At 40.4% G+C, this 23,385-nt stretch overlaps 1 long non-coding RNA gene across 1 annotated transcript; it reads right to left on the bottom strand.

Moving 5' to 3' along the window:
* Positions 1-954: 954 nt before the first annotated feature.
* Positions 955-9,968, bottom strand: LOC132540714 (uncharacterized). Its single transcript, XR_009551876.1, has 2 exons — positions 9,650-9,968; positions 955-1,149 (listed from the first exon to the last, which is right to left on the bottom strand). It is a non-coding gene; the product is annotated as an uncharacterized LOC132540714 (long non-coding RNA).
* Positions 9,969-23,385: the final 13,417 nt, after the last annotated feature.

The raw sequence follows: 23,385 nt of genomic DNA on the forward strand, positions 1-23,385 counted from the left end.
TAATGTGCCACTATTTGAGCATATGGTTACATAGAAATATCGTAGCATTTGTGTTTGGTCTAATTATTTGCCTTCACATATAAATAATAATAGCTAACATTTATATAGAATCTTAATATGTATCAAGTATGTCATTCCCTCATCTAAGCCTTATTTCCCAATGTGAATAATTGGGGATGCTAAAATTAACTTCTCTAAATGCTATAGTGACTCATTGCAGTCATCCGTGAGAAATTGCACTGGTATGGTTTTTAGCCAATATAAAGTTGATCAACATTTGCTTTCTCTTTCTTTTCTCTCATTCTCTCTGACTGAATAAGTGAGCAATTTTCAAGCAGTGATTTTTCAAGAGATGGGCTACATTTTTTCTCCCAGTGACATTTGCCAAAGTGTACAGAGAATTTTGGTTATCACAACTTGGGGATTGTGGTCCTGACAGCTTTGGGTAGAGACCAGGGATCCTGCTTACCATCTTGTAGTGCGTAGGATACACCCCCAACATAAAATTCTAGTATCTAGTCCAAAAATGGCAATAGTACCACGTTTCAGAAATCCTTCTTTATCAACAAACAATAACAAAATAATCCAGCATTTGCCTATGAAGTTCTTTCTTTAAATTAAACAAAGAAAAACAATGAGAAATATTTTCTTGTTCTGAATTTTTTATTTCTTCAGCAATGGAAATAGACTAAGTATAGTTTCCCATTTCTAAGATACCACAGGCTGGATTTTGTCCCATCTTTCACAATCCCAAATTTATGTGTTTGAAGCTCTAATCTCTAGCATCTCAAAACAAAGCTGTATTTGGAGACAGGTCTTCAAGTACTAACTAGAGCCAGCAAAATGTTTGTCCTGCATAATCCAATACTGGGCCAGCTTTGCCATAGCCACAACTCAGCTTCAAGCCTGGCCTCCAGTGAACTGAGGAATCATCTGTGGTGTGGTATCTTTTAATTAAAAAAATTATTTATTTATTCATGAGAAATATAGGTAGAGAGAGAGAGGAAGAAGCAGACATCACTCTGGTACATGTGCTGCAGGTGATTGAACTCGGGATCTGATGGTTGAGAATCCATCCAGTGCTTCATCCACTGTGCCACCTCCCGGACCACTGTGGTGTGGTATCCATCTGTCTACTTATTGATATACCTATCAATCAAAGAAAAGGTCATTAAATTAAGATAGGTCTCTAGAATATGTTGAAATCTATACTGGCTGGTGCTCTGAAAAAGTGACCTGAACATGCAGGGAAACATCAGGGGTGGGTGTGCAGAGCATAAAGACAATAATTTGTAAGAGAAGAGAAGTCTAAGAAGACACAAAATCTGCAACTTCATGTTGAACATCTAGGCTCCAGAACTGAGAAAATACTTTCCTGTGTGTTTTTTTTTTTAACCTGAAGCATTATTTAGTTTTGGCTTATGGTGGTGCAGGGTGGAACCTGGGTCTTTGGAGCCTCAAGCATCAGAGTCTATTTGCATAACCATTATGCTGTCTACCCTCAGCCCCATTCCTGTAGTTTAAACCATTCAGTTCATGGCGTTTGATTTATGACAGTGCTAGCAAACTAATACAACTGATGTTAATTTGTGTGTGTATGTGTGTGTGTGTGTGTGTGTGTACCTACTTCCTACTTATAAAGAAGACTTGATCAGATAAAGATTTCAACTACAAAAGTTGGAAAAAAGGCAAGAGACATTACTAGGCCACACCACTGCTGGGGGCCTTAGCTAGGGAATCCCAGGATTTCCCCATAGATACCATAGTCCTAAACCTCTAATAGGCCCTCTTTCCACCATTACTAGTCACTTCCATCAGAAACATCATCATAAGCCTTTCTGAGGGTTTCTTTAGGACATTGCCCTCACTATAAAAATAGCAATGGTAGGGTCTACTCCACTTTCCGAAGGGAGGCTAAGTCATTCTACTCTGCCATTTGAGGAAGATTGGTTCTGAAATGAGTGCAGCCTAGAATGTTCTTAGTTGTGACCATGGACTGAGAGCTCAGACTGACAGGGACTTGGAGGTCATACAGGTGCTTGTGTTAAAGATGAATATATGCAGGCCCTGGGTCAGGCTGATGGAGTAAATAGTTAATTGCATTTATATATTCTTTTCAAGTTGGGAACTATTCTCTACACTAATCCAGCTTTCTTTCCTCTCTCTCTCTTTTTAAAAAATATTTATTTATTTATTTATTCTCTTTTGTTGCCCTTATTTATTTATTTTTGTTGTTGTTGTAGTTATTGATGTCATTGTTGTTGGTTAGGACAGAGAGAAATGGAGAGAGGAAGAGAAGACAGAGGGGGAGAAAAAGACAGACACCTGTAGACTTGCTTCACCACCTGTGAAGCAACTGCCATTGCAGGTGGGGAGCCGGGGGCTCCAACTGGGATCCTTATGCAGACCCTTGTGTTTTGCGCCATGTACACTACCCACTAATCCAACTTTCAAGTTTTAGTCTCAACTCAGATTATATCTTTCCACACAATATTCTTATTCCATCTCCATGTTAACTATCAAGCTCAAGCAAAAACTATTAAAATCACGTGTCCCTAGGGACATATCTAAAATAGACTTCCTAGTTTCTTACCACCCTAAAATCTCTATTTTCATCTGCTCTATTCCTATTTCTGGTTCCTGTTTATTAAACATTTTGTCCTGATTCATAGTTAACTGCCTTTCAGTCACCAAGTTGCAGATGCTGCTATGATTCCATTCTGACTTATCTGGGCAGATGACCTCATCAGTATGTCCCAAAGTCTCGCCTCTCTAGAGCCCTACTACACAAGCCAGAACTCCCACCTTGTGAAACCTATAAGAATTTTGGTCCATACTCACAGAGGGGGAGAAATATTAGGGGAAGATGACCAGAGGGCTCTGAACCCCAATTCCATCAGGATCCAGAGAGTAAAGAAGAAAAAAATGAAAGACACTTGGAAGTAGTAATAAGTATAGGTGTGACTTAGAAAGCAAGAGGAGGCAAGACCATAAGAAAAAAATGGGTGAAAATACAGATAGATATAGAAATAATAGTTAACCCATATCTGAACCATTGCAGTTTCTTTTTTTATTATTATCTTTATTTATTTATTGTATAGAGACAGCCAGAAAACAAGAGGGTGGGGAGACAGAGAAGGAGAGAGACACCTGCAGCCCTGATTCATCACTCGCAAAGCCTTCCCCCTGCAGTTGGGGACTGGGGGCTCAAACCTGGATCCTTGGGCTTTGTGACATGAGCACTCAACCAGGTGCGCCACCACATGGCCCCCCATTGCAGTTTCTAATGGAGGGAATGGGGACTTAGAAATTTGGTGGTGGTAACAGCGTGGAATTGCATCCCTCTTATCTTTTAATTTTGTAAACTCATATTAAACCACTAATAAAAAATTTTCACTTGCTTTCCATTCTGGTTATTTGTAGTGTATTACTTGTATCTTAAGTAGGCATCATTTCCTTGAGAAATAAGAAAATTGGGAAAGTTTGATACTTTTCAGTTATATTTTTATAAGTCTTTTAAAATATTCATTTTGTTTTCATTTCTATTATTATCATCATTATTTTATCAGAGCACATTGCTCAGCACTGGCTTATGGTGGTTCAGTGGATTGACCCTAGGACCTCAGAACCTCAGGCATGAGGGTATTTTTGCTATATCCATTGCCCAATTCTTTCATTGATTTGTTTGTTTTTTGCTTAGATAGGACAGAGAGAAATTATGAGGGAGAGAGAATGAGAGATACCTGTAGCACTGCCTCAGCATTTTTGAAGCTTGCACCTTGTAGATGAGGACTGGGGGCTTGGACCTGGGCTTGAACCCAGGTCCTTGCACATGGGGACATTTGCTGAACCAGGTGCACCACTGTCTGGCTCCTTATTTTTTATATATTTTTTTTAGTCTTTATTCTATACTTGGTTTGATTTGCTATAATAAAGAGAAAAAAATAAACTAAACAGATCTTAATATTTTGGACTGACACTTGGAAACATTCAAAGCAAATAGCATGCCATAAATTTACATCAGAAATAGGATATTGATTTAAAATGTGAAGAGATGCATTTTTAAAAATCAGATAATTAAGTAAATTTACTAGATAACTAAGTCATGAAAACTATTATAAATGGAACTTAGTGTAGAAAAATATGACTAGTTCTATATTCTGTCCTAATGGTAGGATTAAATCCAAATAATTTGATTATACTTGCTTGTGTAACTTCCACAAAAGACTTCTGGGGAAGAGAGCATATAAAGTAGCCTAAGGGTAGGAACTCATCTTAATGTTTTCATTGTAAAGAAAGTGAACTAGCAATCTTGCTTTTCAGAGTTATTTTCATTTTTTCTTCTTCTTCAGTAAAACTGTATTAGGTAACTATGTTATGACCTCTACTGAGAGTCTAAGTATGGCCTATTTAGAAACTTATAATCAAATAGACATTCATTTATATCAGGAGCAACTAGGCAGCTGTGAGCTGCTTCCTTTACAGCATTATGCTGATAAGTAAAACTTTCCATTGCAACATCATCAGATATGTTGTTCTTTAATGTTATTTTAAAAATATTTTATTTAATTTATTAATGAGAAAGATAGGAGGAGAGAGAGAAAGAACCAGATGTCACTCTGGTACATGTGCTGCCGGGGATTGAACTCAGGACCTCATACTTGGGCATACGGTGCTTTATCCACTGCACCACCTCCCGGACTACTCTTTCATGTTTTTAATGCAACATCAATGACTGAACAAAGAATCTCTTACGTGTGAAATACTGCCTCTTGGCTTCCTGCTCTTTCTCTTTTTCTTTTGATTTATTCAATCATGGGAGACAATATAATGGTTGTTCAAAGATTCTCATGCTTGGGGCCCCAAAATCCTAGGTTAAATCCTCTGTATCACCATAAGCTAGTGATGAGCAGTGTTCTGGTAAAGAGAAAAATATATAAATACATGATTCTATATACTTATACATAGAGGGAGAGATAAGAAGGAAAGGAGAAGAGAGGAGAGGTGAGGAGAGAGAGAGAAGGAGAGAGAGAGAGATATATGTCTGAGAGGTGGTGAAATGGATAAAGCATCAGATTCTCAACCATGAGGACCCAAGTTTGATTCCTGGCAGCACATGTACCAGAGTGATGTCTGGTTATTTTTCTCCTCCTATCTTTCTCATGAATAAATAAATAAATTCTTTATTAAAAGAGAGAGAGAGAGGCCCCATTAATGCACCATTCCTTCATCCCTGGGGTTCCCTTGGTGCAGTCAGTGGTCCTCTCAGGTATCATCATGGATTCAGCACGGTTAGTTACTTGTTCTGTCCATCCCATCATCTCCTTGTCTCTACAAAGTATGCTTGCTTGTTTTTTAAAAAACAGATCTTAAAGTTACAACCATATGTTATCTTTAAAGTTTTTATATTGATTTTTTTTTTTTTTGTCTCCAGGATTATTGCTGGGCCTCAGTGCCTGCACCATGAATCCACCGCTCCTGGAGGCCATTTTTCCCCTTTTGCTGCCCTTGTTGTTGTAGCCTTGTTGTGGTTATTATTGTTATTATTGATGTCGTTCGTTGTTGGATAGGACAGAGAGAAATGGAGAGAGGAGGGGAAGACAGAGAGGGGGAGAGAAAGATAGACACCTGAAGACCTGTTTCACTGCCTGTGAAGCCACTCCCCTGCAGGTGGGGAGCCAGGGATCGAACCCGATCCTTACACCAGTCCTTGCACTTTGCGCCACCTGCGCTTAACCCACTGCGCTACTGCCCAACCTCCCAGAAATTGATTTTTTATTTAAGGTCTTGTTTTGTTGGTATTGTTTGTCCAGATCATTGTTCTCCTCTTTCATTTACTATCTGATTTATTTGGGTCTTCTCTCTTTTTTGTTTTGTGAGTCTGGCTATAGGTTTGCCCATTTTGTTTACTCTTTCGAAGAACCAACATTTACTTTCATTGATCTTTTGTATGGTTTTCCTATTCTCAATGTTATTTATTTCTGCCCTAAATTTAGTGGTTTCTGTCCCTCTGGTTGCTTTAGGATTCCTTTGTTGTTGTTCTTCTAGGTCTTTAAGATGGGCAATCAGGCTGTTTATTTGTGCTTTTTCTTGTTTCCTAATGTGTGCTTGTATAGCTATGAACTTCCCTCTTAGGACTGCTTTAGCTGTGTCCCAAATATTTTGATAGCTTGTGTCTTCATTTTCATTGAACTCTCGAAACATTTTGATTTCTTCCTTTATTTCCTCTTTGACCCAGAAGTTGTTAAGAAGTGTACTGTTGAGCTTCCACATTTTGGCACTGTTACTAATCTTTTGTTGATTGTTAAGTGTTAGTTTAATTCCACTGTGGTCTGAGAAGATGCTTGGGATGATTTCAGTGCTCTTGAATTGGCTGATGCTGTCTTTGTGGCCTAACATATGGTCTATCCTTGAGAATGACCCATGTGGATTTGAGTAAAATGTGTATTCCAGTTTCTTGGGATGAATGACTCTGAAAATATCCAATAGTTCTAGTATATCTATCTCTTCATTTAGCTCCCTTATGTCTTTACTGATTTTCTGCCTGGATGATCTGTCAAGTTGAGAGAGTGGGGTGTTGAAGTCCCCTACTATGATTGTGTTACTGTTAATATATTGCAGTAGCTCTTTCAGTAGAAGTTTGATGTATTTAGATGGCTTCTCATTGGGTTCATAGATGTTAATAATTGCTAAGTCCTCTTGATTGACTGATCCTCTGAGCATTAAGTAGTGTCCATTCCTATCTTTTTTAATCTTATCTATTTTAAAGTCTATCTTGTCAGATATGAGAATAGCTGTTCCTGCCCCTTTTTGTGTGCCATTGGCTTGTATGATAGTTTTCCATCCTTTCACTTTAAGTCTGTGTTTGTCTTGTTGAGTTAGGTGAGTTTTCTGTAGACAACATATTGTTGGGTTGTGTTTTCTGATCCATCTTCCTACTCTGTGTCTTTTAATAGGTGAATTTAGGCCATTGACATTTATTGATATCAAAGATTGAAGATATTTTAATGCCATTCTTGTAGAGTTTTAGAGTGTTTTGATATATGTCCTATTTGTGGTGGTCTGGCTGTTTATAGGAGACCTTTCAGAACTTCTTTCAGGGCAGGCTTGGTGATGGTTGCTTCCTTCAACTGTTGCTTGTCTGAGGTTTTCATGCCTTCATCTAGTCTGAATGACAGTCTAGCAGGATACAGTATTCTTGGCTGAAACCCTTTCTCATTGAGCATTCGATAGATATCTTGCCATTCTCTTCTGGCCTGTAGTGTTTGTATGGAGAAGTCTGCTGCTAATCTTATGGGTTTTCCTTTGTAGGTGACTCTTTGTTTTTCTCTTGCAGCCTTGAGGATCCTTCCTTTATCCTTATTCCTTTCCATTCTAAGTATGACATGTCTTGGTGTCTTTAGGTCTGGGTTAATTCTGTTTGGGACCCTCTGGGCTTCTTGAATCTTTATGTCTTTGGTGTTGTCTAGACTAGAGAAATTTTCAGCTATTATGGCCTGGAGAATGCTTACTTCCTCTCCTTCTCTTTCTTCCTCTGGTAAGCCAATAATGCGTATATTGTTTCTTTTGAAGTCATCCCATAGGACTCTGTTGTTGTTTTCAGCATCTCTTAATCTCTTTTTGAGATCTCTTACTTCTTTTTTAGTTGTCTCTAATTCATCCTCAATCTTGCTAATTCTGTCTTCAGCCTCATAGATTCTATTCTCTCTGCCCTCTACTGCTTTCTGGAATTCATCTATTTTGTTGCCGTGCTCTGATACTGTTTTAGCTTGTTCAGCTAGTTGCTTTCTTAGCTCAGTGATTTCAGCTTTCAGGTCTCTAATAACCATGAGATAATTAGAATTTTCTTCCATATTCTCATTTGTTGTTCCTGCATTTCTGATTAAAATTTTTTCAAGTTCTTTACTCGCTCCTGTTATTATTTCCTTAGCTAATGTTTGGATGTTGAACTCGTTGTTTTGTACTTCACCCTCTGGAGGACTTTTAGCTGGACTCTTGTCCTGCTTCGAGTCTCCAATATTTTTTCTTGTTGTTTTAACCATTTATATATTATATTATGAGTTCCCCTTATCAGTACTTTTCAAATTATTGATCACTATTGCCTGGATTGACTTGTGTCTAAGTAAGTTAATTAAAGGGTTTACGGTGGTGGAAGTTAAGGTTGTTTCAATCCCTGAGTTGGAGCTCAGTGGTTTAAAAGCCTCTTTTTTTTTTTTTCTTCTTCCCTGTAGGCTATGGGAGCCTGAGGGCTTTTAAAGTATCAATAGGCTTCTTAGCTTAATCACTGACTCCTGACCATGAGATAAACCAGGGTGTGGCAGAGATAATCCAGTGGTTATGCAAAGAGACTTTCACAGCCCCTCAGCTATGCCACCAAGGTATAGGTTCATTTTGAGTAAAATGTGTATTCAGTCTCTCTACTGTGCCTTTGCTTTCACAAATGCCATTTAGCTGCATAGTCTACAGAGAAAGATATATCCATACAAATGGGCAATATAAAAAGAAATGTAAGACAAATACTCAAGCCTCCACTGGGGGAATGTTGCTCTTCCATTGTTTGAAATAAGCATACTTTTCTTTTCTTTTTTAAAAATCTTTATTTATTTATTTATTTATTTATTTACTTATTTTACTAGAGCACTGCTCAGCTCTGACTTGTAGTGATGCAGGGACTGGATCTGGGACTTTGGAGCCTCAGACATGAGAGTCGTCTTGCAAAACCATTATGCTCTCTACCCCTGCCCCATATATTTCTTCAGATTTAATTATATTCGTGATTCCACATTTCAGACTCATACCATCTGTTGTAACTGGTGCGATTTAAAAATAATCAGTAGGAGTGTTTTTTTTAAAAATATTTATTTGTTCCTTTTTGTTGCCCTCTTTTTTTTTTCAATTTCTTTTTTGGGGAATTAATGTTTGCCCTTATTTTTATTGTTGTAGTTATTATTGTTGTTGTTATTGATGTCGTCATTATTGGATAGGACAGAGAGAAATGGAGAGAGGAGGGGAAGACAGAGAGGGGGAGAGAAAGATAGACACCTGCAGACCTGCTTCACTGCTTGTGAAGCGACTCCCCTGCAGGTGGGGAGCCAGGGGCTCAAAACCGGGATCCTTACACTGCTCCTTGTGCTTTGCGCCATGTGTGCTTAACCGGCAGTGCTACTGCTCGGCTCCTGAGTGTTTGTTTTAATAATATATCATCAATTTGGGTGTGGTTCTAGTAGATTCAAGTCACTACCACTTACTAACCAAGCCTCAGTTTCCTGACAGAAGACTGAAATGCTTTTACCTGCCATCAGGGTTATTATCGGGATTATGGTGTTATATATATATGCAAGATACCATTCAAGCAGTATGTATTATTAACAGAAATTTTCAATAATATCTCTAATATGCTGCCTGAATCAAACACTCCTTACCCATCTTACAGATTGAATATGTACCAAATATATATAGTTGAACATGAAATTCCTGTCAACACAGACTCCCTAAAAGTAGGAATTTTTTTTTTTTAGTAAGAAGGAAAGAATAATCTATGTTGATATTTAGATGAGCAGTCATATAGGAAACTACATTTGGTCATACATGGTAAGAAAAAAAGGTAAAGAAAAACCTATCACATGAACTTACTCTAAATTTGTTTTACCTCACTATCCCCAGTGCTTTAAAACTTTCTCCTGTTTTCCTCTTCACAATTGGAAAATGGAGCCATGCCTTTCCAACACCAGAGAGGGCGGGCGGTGCTGGGAGCAGAAAGGAGGACGGACTGTCAGTTTGATCAGATACCTGCCTTGCCCTGCATCGGAGCCAAGTGTGGCTGAGCTCCTGAGCTTTGCACCTCAGCTGTTTGGGAGCAGGCTGTGCTTACAGACCTGGGGCAAATTACCCAGAGATCCAATTAAAAATATTTATTCATGGAGGTCAGGCGGTGGCATAGCTGGTTAAGTGCAAACACCACAGCGTGCAAAGGCCGGGAGTTCAAGCCCCACCTGGGCTGGCCCCACCTGCAGGGAGAAAGCTTCATGGATGGTGAGGCAGGGCTGCAGGTGTCTCTCTGCCTTTCTGCCTGTCTATCTCCTTCCCTTCTCAATTTCTCTCCGTCTCTACCCAATTATAAATAAATAATAAAAAAGAAAAAAAATTATTTATTTGTTGTGGTGCCTGAGCCCCCTGGTTGCATGATTTCACCTGTCTTGAAATCATGCAACATCTTGGAATCTGAGTCTATGCCCAAAGTTTGGCGTCGTGAGAAGGTAATAGCGGTTTTGAAACCAAAGAAAGACCCAACACTGGCCGCCAGCTATAGACCAATTTCTCTCCTCTCCGTGTGTTACAAACTCCTTGAGAGGCTGCTTCTGTCATGTATTTCTCCTCTTACAGAGAAATTCCTATCACCCACCCAAGCTGGTTTCCGCCCAGGAAGATCTACCTGCGAACAAGCCCTGGCCCTCTCAACTTACATTGAAAATGGATTCCAGAAGAATTTAAAGACGGGTACTGTCTTTGTTGATCTCACAGCAGCCTATGACACGGTCTGGCACCGTGGTCTCCTAGTCAAGATCTCAAGACGCCTGCCTCCATGGGTGGCCAACACTATATCGTTTCTTCTCCAAAACAGAAGATTCCGGGTGCATATGGGTGACAAGTCTAGCAGATGGAGTCTTGTCTCAAGTGGCCTCCCCCAGGGCTCTGTTCTGGCTCCTACACTATTTAATATTTACATCAATGACCTTCCAGAAACTTCTTCAAGGAAGTTCATCTACGCCGATGACATCTGCTGTGCAACTCAGGCATCCAAGTTCGACATCCTTGAGGAAACACTCACGAAAGACATGTCTCTGATATCTGATTACTGTAAAAAAATGGTGACTAATCCCTAGCACTGCAAAAACGGTATCATCTGTTTTCCATCTACACCATGCCTTGGCCTCACGTGAGCTTAATGTGCAGCTTGGCGATATGAGAATCCGGCATGAAGCCCAGCCGGTCTATCTTGGCGTTACTCTCGATCACACTCTGTCATTTCATGAACATCTCATAAAAACTGCAGCAAAGGTGGGTGCGAGGAATAACATCATTGCAAGACTGGCCAGCTCCTCATGGGGTGCGAGCGCTTCCACACTACGATCATCCTCTCTGGCATTATGCTATTCCACTGCAGAATACTGTGCCCCAGTATGGTTCCGTAGCCCCCATGTCCACTTGGTCGATTCCAAATTATATTCCTCCATGAGGATAATTTCTGGAACCATCCATTCCACCCCAGTTCCATGGCTGCCAGTTCTTAGCAACATCGCCCAGCCAGATATTCGTCGGGATGTGGCATCATCTAAGTTCATTTCCCATGTCTACGCTCGACCGGACCTGCCAATATATGCAGATATCTTCGCCCACCCTGTCCAACACTTGATGTCTCGTCACCCAATCTGTTCCCCTATGCCTACACTGAACTTCTCTGTTCCAGTCTCTTGGAAACAGAGTTGGCAGTCAGCTGAGGTAAAGAACAGACACCTCATCACAGACCCCTGCAAGCGTCAACCGGGCTTTGACCTAGCACATTATGATTGGGCCCTCCTCAATCGCTATCGAACAGGCCATGGCCGGTGCACCGCTATGTTCCATCGCTGGGGGGCCAGAGATGACCCGAACTGCCCCTGCGGCTACAGACAGACTATGACCCACATAGTCAACGACTGCCACCTCTCCAGATTCAAAGGAGGTCTCGAAACTTTACATCAGGCTCAACCTGACGCTGTTGACTGGCTACGGAAGAAGGGCAAATGCTAGAAGAAGAAGAAACCTGTCTTGAGCTCACGTTCCCATTCACTGGTTTTCATTCATATATATCTGTATCACCACAGCACAGGAGTTTCTCTAGGCATCATAACACTCCCATGCGGTTCCTGGATTTGAACCCAGGTTGCTTGCATAGCAAGGCATACACTATACCAGCTGAGCTTCTGTCCCAAGCCTGGCCAAGTGGTTAAGGAGTAATTTTTATTGTTGCCCACATTCTTCTCATAGTAATAGACATAGTAATAATAATAGTAATAGCAATAGTAATAGTAATAATTATATATTTATATAAAATTAGAGGTTTGTAGAATCTTCTTCCTAGATCAGAACTGCATTAGTAAGATGTTAATATGCATATAACTCACCTAGAGAGTCTGTTACAATGTCGTTTCTGACTCTGTAGATCTGGGTGGGGCCTGAGGATCTGCATGACTAACAACCTCTAATTGATGCCGACACAACATCACATTTTCGGAAGTAAAGGCAGAAAGCTTTGTAACATGGTGCTGACAAGTTGTGAACTACTGATATGTGCTGGCTATTGCTATCTATGAGGCATTGCATTATATGTTTCCAAAAGCATTATTGTGGTTAATCTCTGCAAGAGCCTTATGTTAGATACTGTTAGATCTTTATTTTCTAAATTAGGAATCACATCTATATAGGCTGATATGTGATTGCTAGTACTTTACTAAGAGTAAAGACCTGTGGATGAACCTCCAGCGACTCCATGAGAGCAGCAAGTGAAAGGGAAGCTTAATGAATGGTGTCTCTCATTCTCCCTCTGTCTCTTTCTTTCTCTGTTTTGCTCCCCCTATCTGGAAAAAAGAGAGGATAAAAGAGATTTTTTATGAATAGTGGAATGTACAGGTGCAAAGTCAAAGAGAAGCCCTGGAGGAAGGAAAAGAGAGAAAGAGAGAGAGGGAGGGAGGGAGGGAGGGAGAGAGAGAGAGAGAGAGAGAAAGAGAAGTAAAATGATTCAGAGCAGTTCTTTCCTTTAAAATCTAAAAACAGTCGACGTAACTTCCTTTCTTCTTTGCTTCTGAATTAGAAAGAAAGGGAGAAGGAACCAGAGTATCACGCTGACACGTGATGTCAGGAATTGAACTCAGAATGTCATGCTTGAGGATCCAACACTTTATCAATTGTGTCACCTCCCAATTTAGTTTTCTTTCTTTCTCTTTCTCTCTTTCTTTCTTTCTTTCTTTCTTTCTTTCTTTCTTTCTTTCTTTCCTTCTTTCTTTCTTCAATTTAGCATTATTTCTTAACCTGCTAGTCTAGTCACATTTTTAATTTTATTACTTATTTATTTATTTGCCAAAGCTCAGCTCAGCTCTGGCTTACAGTGATGCTAAGGAATTGGACCTGTTACTTTAGAGCCTCAAGGCACGAAAGTCTTTTGCATAACCACTGTGCTGTCACCATAGCTCTGGTTGTAATTTAATGAGGGTGTCTATATACGGAAGGAGGCAGTCTGTTACATTGAGACAACTTTTTTCTGACAGCTTTACCTAACGTCCTAGTAAGTAAATTCACCCAGATTCCTTTGCAAGTTAAAAATGTTAGTTGAACAAAAACCTATGGGCTATTAAACTTGGGTAGCAGTCTTGTGTATTTAGTTACTTCAGTTAAGCTCCTGGAAAGCTACAACATCTACTAAAAAGCTCAGGAGCTACAACCAATCTTGCCTAAGTGGCTAGGGAGTAATTTCTTATTGGAGCTCACATTCTTCTCTGTCTTTGCAATGTAATACACACACACACTCACACACACATTATTGGATAAAGATAGAGAGAAATTAAGAGGGGAGGGGAGGGGTAATAGAAGTAGGGAAAGAGACAGAGAGTCTCCTGCAGCTCTGCTTTACCACTCATGAAGCTTTTCCCCCTGCAGGTGGGGACTAGAAGCTTGAACCCGGGTCCTTGTTCACTGTAGCTTGTGCCCTTAACCAGGTGTGCCATCCCCTGGCCCCCCTCATAGAGATATTTTAATTTTTCCCCCCAGGGTAGGACTCTTCATCTTAATCCTTTTACTACATAAATAGTTAAGATGAAATTATGATATAATGTGGGTAATTCACTAAGTATCTCTTGAAAAAAAGATATATTAATTTATAAGGATGGGATGGGGTAGGGAGGAAAAAAATATCAGAGCATCAGTCTGGGGCATGTGTGAAACTGGAGATGAAACTTGAGACCTTAATACCTTATACATTATGCCACTTTCAGACCACTTTTAAGCATCCCGTGAAAAATATTTAATGGTAGTCGATTTTATAATTTGTTAGGCATTGTATCTGTCAGAGTTTCTTCCTTGATGAGTACTTTAACATGCTTTTTCCATAATCAGGCCCCTCTTCTTCCAAGTACAGTCTCTGATTTCTTGTTAAAGTGACCCACAATCCTGTTTAGTAACTGTCCTTCCCCAAAGGGACTTACAGTTCTTCCTGTTCTAAAATGTGTCAGTAGGAGTATTTGAAAAATTTACAGAGTTGTAGTTGACCCTTATGTCAATATATGAAGAAATGGGTGCAGTACTAAAAGAAGTTGACTTCTTCAAAAAGCCAAAAAGCCAAGTTCAGGTCACAAAGACGATCAGAATATGTTTTCCAAATGACTTGGTGGGCAAATAAATATGTATTTCTAAATCAACACTTTCCAAGGTTCATGGAAAATAAATAATGGGGTGGGGGTAGATAGCATAATGGTTATGTAAAAAGACTCTTATGCCCGAGGCTCTGAAGTTCCAGGTTCAATCCCCCACACCACAATAAGCCAGAGCTGTGCTGTGCTCTGGTGTTTCTCTCTCTGTATCTCTCTCAAAAATAAAATAAATTAAAAAAAAGAGAGAAAAAATAAAATAAATAATGGTTTCAGAGTAACAAGACTTTCCAAATTTACTACTTATAATGAAGTCTGTAAGCAGTCCCTGGTGGAACTTCAAAACATTGCAGAGCACATTCTCATCAGCTTTATTCTGAGCTGTTAGGATACAGTGATATTTTCTTCTTTATTTTTGTCAAGATTACATATAAGTAGACAGTTTCTCCTCTGATACATATATATATATATATATTTTTTTTTCCTGAACTGAAAAAAATAAACTCAGTGTAGAGTAAAATAATTTGAACAGAGTTTTCTCTCACCAGTGGGTTGAACTCTGGAATACTAGTCTCCAATGTCCTGCTGAAATTGTGATGAAATATGTGAAAAGGGCCATCAGGAACGTGTTACCCAGTGACTATTTGGAAATGTGTTTTTTATCCAGTCATTTTAACGGATTGTTAATGAATGTTGTTTTGAAGACTGAGACTGTCAGGGGGTGTACTAGTGCGTTTCTGTGTGATTTTTCCATCTCATAAATCTCTTCTGGAATGACCTCTCAGATTGGCTGTGGAACATTTCTCTTATGTATGGAGAATGATAGGACTCTTTGTTTGTACATTTTGCCTGAGAAAATAAGTCAGGGCGGGATGGAGGAGTTACTTGAGAAGGAATTCATGAAGGTAGGCAAGAAGAAATTTAATTTTACCCCGAAAAATGAATCAACTCCCTTCTCTTTAACTAGTTAGCAAAGGGGACGCCTGCCTCAGTTTCAAGTTTTCTTTGGAGCAGCCTGACTGAGGTTGTGCATTAGCGGGGTGAAACTGCATGAGAATGAGAATAAAGAGACAGCACTTGATTGGCTGTTCTTTGAATATTTATAGTCAAGTCAAAATCAAAATGGTTGTCTATGGACCAAATCTATATCACCCATATTTTGCTCTTTTGTCTTCTTCAGCTTTATTTATTTCTGTTCATGTCTTAACAATTCTTTCCGTAAAATTCTCTATTCATGTTGTCCTAGTTTGGACATTTTATTTTTTCCCTCTGTCCACTTGCCTTTAAGGCCCCTGCCCCTTTGGAGTAGGGCACCAAAAGAAAAACCCTGGGTTGAGGGTCAGGGTGGATGTTCGGCTTCACAGGGTGGGTGGGTGGGTGGGGGAGGATGGAAGGGGACACAGTCTTTTGGTGGTGAGAATGGTGTTTATGTACACTTCTATTAATTTGTAGTCATTTAAATCACTATTTAATTAATATGAGAGGAAAGAAATTGATTGAATGTCTCAAACTTTTTAAAGCACAGACTGAATCTGAATCTGAGTCTTTGATAGGTTGACTTTCTTAAAAGCTTAGACCAGGGAGAACAGAAGCAACCGGTGGCACAGCTATATACAAATAATGTCAAAGGACATAAATTATGGTGACGTTGTGTATGATACAGCAAATCCTAACAAAGGGATATTTCAAAGTTAATCCAATTGCCAAATAATGTGATTATAGCAATAACTATCTATTGTCTTCTTAAACCCTAAGACAACAGGAACCTCACATTTCTTCTATAGAGCCTTTATTTCCCCAGTCTTAGAAACTCTAGGGTGGGGCTCACTTTCCTGCATGTTTCTCTCAATTCATACTAAATGATATTGCATCCGATGATCCCAGCGTAATCAATGCAATGAGTATCACCTCAGCATGCTTCACTTCAGACTGTGTCCCAAGACTTCAGGTGTAGAATGTCAACCCTTCAGCTTCATTGCTTGGGTGAGACCTTTCCTTTCATAGTATTTTCTAATTCCATTCCAGGCGGTTCACTTCCAAACAAAGTCCCAAAACCTAGATATAGACCAGGTCCCTTGAGATAGAGCATATGTTCACATGTATCCATAAATTAGGGAAAATATATATCTGAAAGCAGAAATACACAATAGTCTGCGGTGAGTCAGTATAAAGTTCTTATTGAAATAGTGTCTACTTAGATACCCTCCTTACCTACTTCCTATTACAGTTCTCTCTTACTCCTAAGCTAACCTTATCAAAGCAAGGACTGCAAAAGTTGAATAAGAGCAAGAGACTGGCATACTTTAATGTTGACTCTTTAGTCATTATCAGGCCACTCCATTATCTGGGGCCCTAATGGGGGAGTCCTGAGATTCCCAAACAGACATGATGGGCCTAGACCTCAAATAAATCCCTCTTTCCATTATTACCGGTCATTTCTATCAGGAACAACACAATAGACCCTTTTGTGGGCCCACATAGGATCTTGCCCTCAACTTGGATCAACAATGGTAGAGAATGTTCCATCCTCTGAAGGGAGGATGGACAACATACTCTATGCTACACCTGAGGAAGATGGGTCGATATTGGGGCAGCTTCAGATATACAGGGATACAGAGGTCACATAGACTCCTAAGCTGAATATGGGCTCCAGAGCACACCAAATCGATGAAATTTACAGACAACAATATTTATACCCCTTTCCCATATTAGGGAGCTACTGTCTTCCCTGATCCAGCCATGACATCATCTCCCCAGACAATAACTTGGATCCACCTGCATATCAGATTTCAGGCTCAGAGGAAAAAGGAAAAAGAAAAAATGTAGTATAGCCACAGGCCCTTTGGAATATAACTAAAATATGCCTACTAGCTATCTACAGAATGGAGGACCCCCCCAACTCTTCATCTGCATCATTCCAGCCTTTAGGTTTATGATTGTTCAACAATTTGTTTGGCTTGGTATGTTAACTCTCTTTTTAATCACCAGGTTCTAGATGCTAGCATGATGCCTACCAGACTTCCCTGGACAGACAGTCCCACCAATGTGTCCTGATCTTTGATTCTCCAGAGCCCTTCCCCACTAGGGAAAGAGAGAGGCAGGCTGAGAGTATGGATCCACCAGTCAACACCCACGTTCAGTAGGGAAGCAATTACAGAAGCCAGACCTTCAACCTTCTGCATCCCACAATGACCTTGGGTCCATACTCCCAGAGGGTTAAATAATAGGAAAGCTATCAGGGGAGGGGATGGGATACAGTTCTGGTGGTGGGAACTGTGTGGAGTTGTACCCCTCTTATCCTATGGTTTTGTCAATGTTTCCTTTTAATAAATAAAAAATAAAAAAAGAAAGATCCTGCCCTTTATTAGCAGTTTCTCTTTCCTTCTATTGCCTTGGTTATCGCCACTTTTCTCATCATCTGTTTTCTAAACCTTCTCTTCAAAGACAGAACTAATCCCAGGCAAACTCATGAGATTTTAATATCTTTGTCGTCCAGACCTGGATTATTCTCTCTTTTCTCTTTCTCCCATTTTTCTGCACTATGATGTTCTTTTGATGCTAAAAAAAAATTAACAGGATTAAAGTATAATTTTTCTGGGCTTAATTTCAACTTAATACTAACTATTACAAAGTGTTTAAACAATGGAGTAAAATACCATTGTGGAATTTCAGGGGAGACTGGCTGGAGTTTTGGGGGAGTTCCATGTATCCTTCTGTTCTGTTCCTTTACCCTTGATGTAAGTTCTTGCAACAGTGGGAATGTAGCTCTGGGAAGCAATTTTCTCCTCTTTCAGTGCCCTGCAGTGCTCAGATTCTCCTAGGAAGACAGAAGCCTATGACAGATTGTTGTATGCTTTACATTGGGTTCTAGTTCTCCCCCGCCAAGAGAATTAGATCAGTCCAGTTAATTTCTCGGCCCGCTTGGCCCCGCCCCTAGGAAACCCGCCAGAGTTCCAGAGTGACAGAGTTGGAGCGTTTCAGAGTTCCAGAGTTGGAGCGTTTCAGAGTTCCAGAGTTGGAGGGTTCCTGAGTTCGAGAGTAAGAGAGAGTTGGAGAGTTCCACAGTGGGAGAGTTGAAGAGTTGCAGAGGGCCAGAGTTCCAGAGCTGGAGAGTGAGAGAGAGTGCTTGCGCTGCCGCAAAGAGACAGCAGAGTTCTGTTTGGTGATTAGTTTGTCTTAGTTTATGAATCGTTGTTCCTGAATAAAGAAATACAGCTTCCCTGCCCAGCCGTTGTCTCCGCGTCTCTGTTACCCGCCCGTGAAGCTAACCCGCCCGGCTAGAGCCACCGAATTTTAACAACAACAGACAAATATTGGAATGGAAACTTCAGAAGCAGCAGAATTTCACCAGAAGTCCAGGCAGACCCACAGAGCCAGGAGTAAACCGGGTGCTGAAACAAGAGTGTTACTTTAACCCTGGAGAGGCCTATAGAGGTAGTTTATTTTCAAAATGGGAAACTGATTCATAACGGCCTGAACGTATTGGGATACATATGCCAGTATTTAAATTTTTTTAAACGTATTTTATTTATTGGATAGAGGTGAGAGATATCAAGAGGTAGCAGGGAAATGGAGAGTGAAAGAGACAGTGAAACACCTGAAGCACAGCTTCACCACTTGTGAAGCTTTCCTCCCTGCAGGTAGGAACCAGTGGCTTGTACCTGGGTCCTTGAGCATTGTAACATGTGTGCTTAGCCAGGTACACCACTACCTGACTGCTACTTTTATTAAGCAAATTAGGAATTAGGATGTAAACTCAGAGGGTTGATAGATGCGATCCAGAGACTCTGAACATCCATCAGCAACAGGGCCCTAGTAATAGGAACAGTGTCCAACTACTCTTAAGGTCTTAGATATTGAAGATGCTCTCCACAGACTTTCCAAACCAGATTTGACTTCTTTTTAAAATAAAGAAAGTTGAGTGAGGACAATGGTTGCGATGTGTCCTTTCCAGTGCTTTCAAGGGACTTGGTTCTCAGGTGTGCTCCTTTTTTTTTTTTTTTTTAATTTATTTATAAAAAGAAAACATTGACTAAACCATAGGATAAGAGGGGTACAACTCCACACAATTCCTACCACCAGATCTTCGTATCCTATCTCCTCCCCTGATAGCTTTTCTATTTTTTTATCCCTCTGGGAGTATAGACCCAAGGTCATTGTGGGGTGCAGAAGGTGGAAGGTCTGGCTTCTGTAATTGAATTTGTAATTTGATTACAGCTTCTGTAATCAAAGCCCTACTGAACATGGGCTTTGATTGGTTGATCCATACTCCCAGGCTGCCTCTGTCTTTCCCTAGTGCGGAAGGGCTCTGGGGAATCGGAGATCCAGGACACACGGTGGTTGTCTGTCCAGGGAAGTCTGGTAGGCATCATGCTAGCATCTGGAACCTTGGGCCTGAAAAGAGAGTCAACATATAAAGCCAAACAAATTGTTGACCCATCATGGACCTAAAGGCTGGAAGAGTTGGGGGGGGGGGTCCCTCCATTTTCTAGATAGCTAGTAGGCATATTTTAGTTCTATTCCAAAGGGCCTGTGGCTATACTCGTTCTTTTTTTTTTTTTTTTTTTTTTACCTGAGTCTGAACACAGCCTGAATACAGGTGGATCCAAGTTATTGTCTGGGGAGATGATGTCATGTCTGGAAAAGTAACAGAAAGCTGGATCACGGAAGAGAGTAACCCCTAATATGGGAAAGGGGTATAAATATTGTTGGTTGTAAACCCCATCAATTTGATTTGGTCACGTGACCACTGCATTCATGTAGATCTGATCTCACAGTCTGTGGTCATGAGTAGGAACATTCCAAGCTGCCCCAATATAAACCCATCTTCCTCAGGTGTAGCATAGAGTATGTTGTCCATCCTTAATTCAGAGGATGGAACATTTTGTACCATTGTTGATCCAAGTTGAGGGCAAGATCCTGTGTGGGCCCACAAAAGGGGCTATTGTGTTGTTCCTAATAGAGATGACTGGTAACAAGGCGAGAGGGATTTCTTTGAGGTCTAGGCCCATCATTTCTGTTCGGGAGTATCAGGACTCTCTGAATAGGGCCCCAGCCTCAGGTGTGCTCTTAACACACTGACTGAAAGTGACTTTTTCATCTGTCTTTCCCCAAGCCATCAGGAAGATAAGAGCATGACTGCATACTAAACTATGCATATGCTGAACACAGAATGGATGCTTATCGTATATTTGTCTCATTAGTAAATATATGAATGACGCCCTATATGACAGCAGAGGACTGCTTCAGTTAAAACAGCATCTGACCTCAAAACAAGCTTCTGGCACCAAAAGAAAAAAAATGTTTCTGGGCTGGAGTGAGATAGCTTAGTGGTTCTGCAAAGGACTTTCATGACCAAGGCTTTGAGATCCCAGGTTCAATCCTCAGCATTACCATAAACCAGAGCTGAGTAGAGCTTTGGCCCCTGTTTTTGTCTCTTTCTCCCTGCCTTTCTCTCTCTCTGAGCCTCTCACATAAAAGTAAATAAAATATTTTTATTTATTTACTTATTTTCTCTTTTGTTGCCCTTGTTGTCTTTTTTATTGTTGTTATAGTGATTATTGTTGTTGTTATTAATGTTGTTGTTGTTGGATAGGACAGAGAGAAATGGAGAGAGGAGGGGAAGACAGAGAGAGGGAGAGAAAGGTAGACACCTGCAGACCTGCCTCACCACTTGTGAAGCAACTTCCTTGCAGGTGGGGAGCCAGAGGCTCAATCGGGATCCTTCTGCAGGTCCTTGCACTTTACGCCACGTGTGCTTAACCCAACTCCCGTAAATAAAATACTTTTAAAAATGTTCCTTTGGCGGGGAGTCGGGCTGTAGTGCAGCGGGCTAAGCGCAGGTGGCGCAAAGCACAAGGACCGGCATAAGGATCCCGGTTCGAACCCCGGCTCCCCACCTGCAGGGGAGTCGCTTCACAGGCGGTGAAGCAGGTCTGCAGGTGTCTATCTTTCTCTCCTCCTCTCTGTCTTCCCCTCCCTCTCTCCATTTCTCTCTGTCCTATTCAACAACGACAACAACAATAATAACTACAACAATAAAACAACAAGGGCAACAAAAGGGAATAAATAAATAAAATAAATATTAAAAAAAATAAGAAAAATGTTCCTTTGGGGTGAGGCTATAGCACAAGGGTTATGAAAAGAGACTTTCATGCCTGAGGCTCTGAAGTCCCAGGTTCAATCCCCCACATCGCCGAAAGTCAGAGCTGAGCTGGTAAAAAAAAAAAAAAAAAAAAAAAAAAGTTCTTTGAGCTCAAACTGTTGTTTGAAGTCCTTATTGGCCTTCTGTTGGGAATATTCATTATGACTGGTAATTGTTAAAACCCAGAAACTAAGAGGAAGGTGAGACCATGTGACTATAGGTGGTGGGGGGAACAGACTGTAATAACTCAAGAAATGAAGATTATATATTTTTTTCCAGAAACATATATATTTTTTATTTCTATTTTTTATTTATTTTATTTTTTTCTTTTTCTTTAATTTTTATTTATAGAAAGGAAACACTGACAAAACCATAGGATAAGAGGGCTACAACTCCACACAATCCCCACCACCAGAACTCTGTATCCCATCCCCTCCCCTGATAGCTTTCCTATTTTTTAAAAAATTTATTTCTTTATTGGGGAATTAATGTTTTACATTCAACAGCAAATACAATAGTTTGTACATGCATAACATTCCCCAGTTTCCCATTTAACAATACAACCCCCACTAGGTCCTCTGTTATCCTTCTTGGACATGTATTCTCTGCCCCCCCCCACCCCCCAACCAACCCAGAGTCTTTTACTTTGGTGCAACATGCCAATTCCAGATTAGGTTCTACTTGTATTTTCTCTTCTGATCTTGATTTTCAACTTCTGCCTGAGAGTGAGATTATCCCATATTCATCCTTCTGTTTCTGACTTATTTCACTTAACATGAATTTTTCAAGGTCCATCCAAGATCAGCTGAACATGGTGAAGTCACCATTTTTTAAAGTTGAGTATTATTCCATTGTGTATATATACTACAACTTGCTCAGACACTCATCTGTTGTTGGACACCTGGATTGCTTCCAGGTTTTAGCTATTACAAATTGTGCTGCCAAGAACATATGTGTACACAGATCTTTTTGGATGGATGTGTTGGGTTCATTAGGATCTATCCCCAGGAGAGGAATTGCAGGGTCATAGGGTAGGTCCATTACTAGCCTTCTGAGAGTTCTCCAGACTGTTCTCCACAGAGGTTGGACCAACTGACATTCCCACCAGCAGTGTAGAAGGGTTCCTTTGCCCCCGCACCCTCTCCAGCATTTGCTGCTGTTGAGAAATGAAGATTATTTAAGCTGTTACTTTGTGGAAACTGCTCTCTTTGTCTTGGGACCCAAACTCTCTTTCTTGGGATCAGGTTTCTTGGGATACATGTACTTGGAAGATGATGACTGGAGAGAATGCACTTATGAGAGAAACTTACTCATGCCAAATGGGTTGCTATTAGGCCTTTTCCTCTTTCACCTATTCCTAGAGTAGTCCAGCTGACCTGAAAGTCAAGCTGCTACCATGGCTTCCAGGAACCCAATAAAACTGCCATTTTTACCTATCCCAAAACAGCTGCCCTTGTTTTTTTCACTAGCCTTCAAGTGTGTAGACAAGATTGTAGAGTTCTGCCATAGCAGTGGATGGGAAGTAAGGGAGGGTCTACGAGCTGACTCATTCTCTTGAATGGACAAAGCATATTAGACATGCCACACAATGGGGAGAAGCCATCATCCACCCACCCATGGAAATAAGGGAAAACAAAGGGGACTGGGAAACACCCTTCCATGCCTACTCTGGACCGCAGTCTATTTGTGTTCTTAGGACCTTTCTGTTCTGCTCCTCCCACTCTTCCTGGTTCAACAAAACTAGACGAGAAATACTGGGAGAGTTTCCAACTTCAACTGTTCTGTGAGAGTATCTAAACGTTTTGTAAGTTTGCATCCTTTCATTTCTTGAATAAGACTAGC

This window comes from Erinaceus europaeus, chromosome 10 (genome assembly GCF_950295315.1).
Source record: "Erinaceus europaeus chromosome 10, mEriEur2.1, whole genome shotgun sequence".
Classification (NCBI taxonomy): Eukaryota; Metazoa; Chordata; class Mammalia; order Eulipotyphla; family Erinaceidae; genus Erinaceus; species Erinaceus europaeus.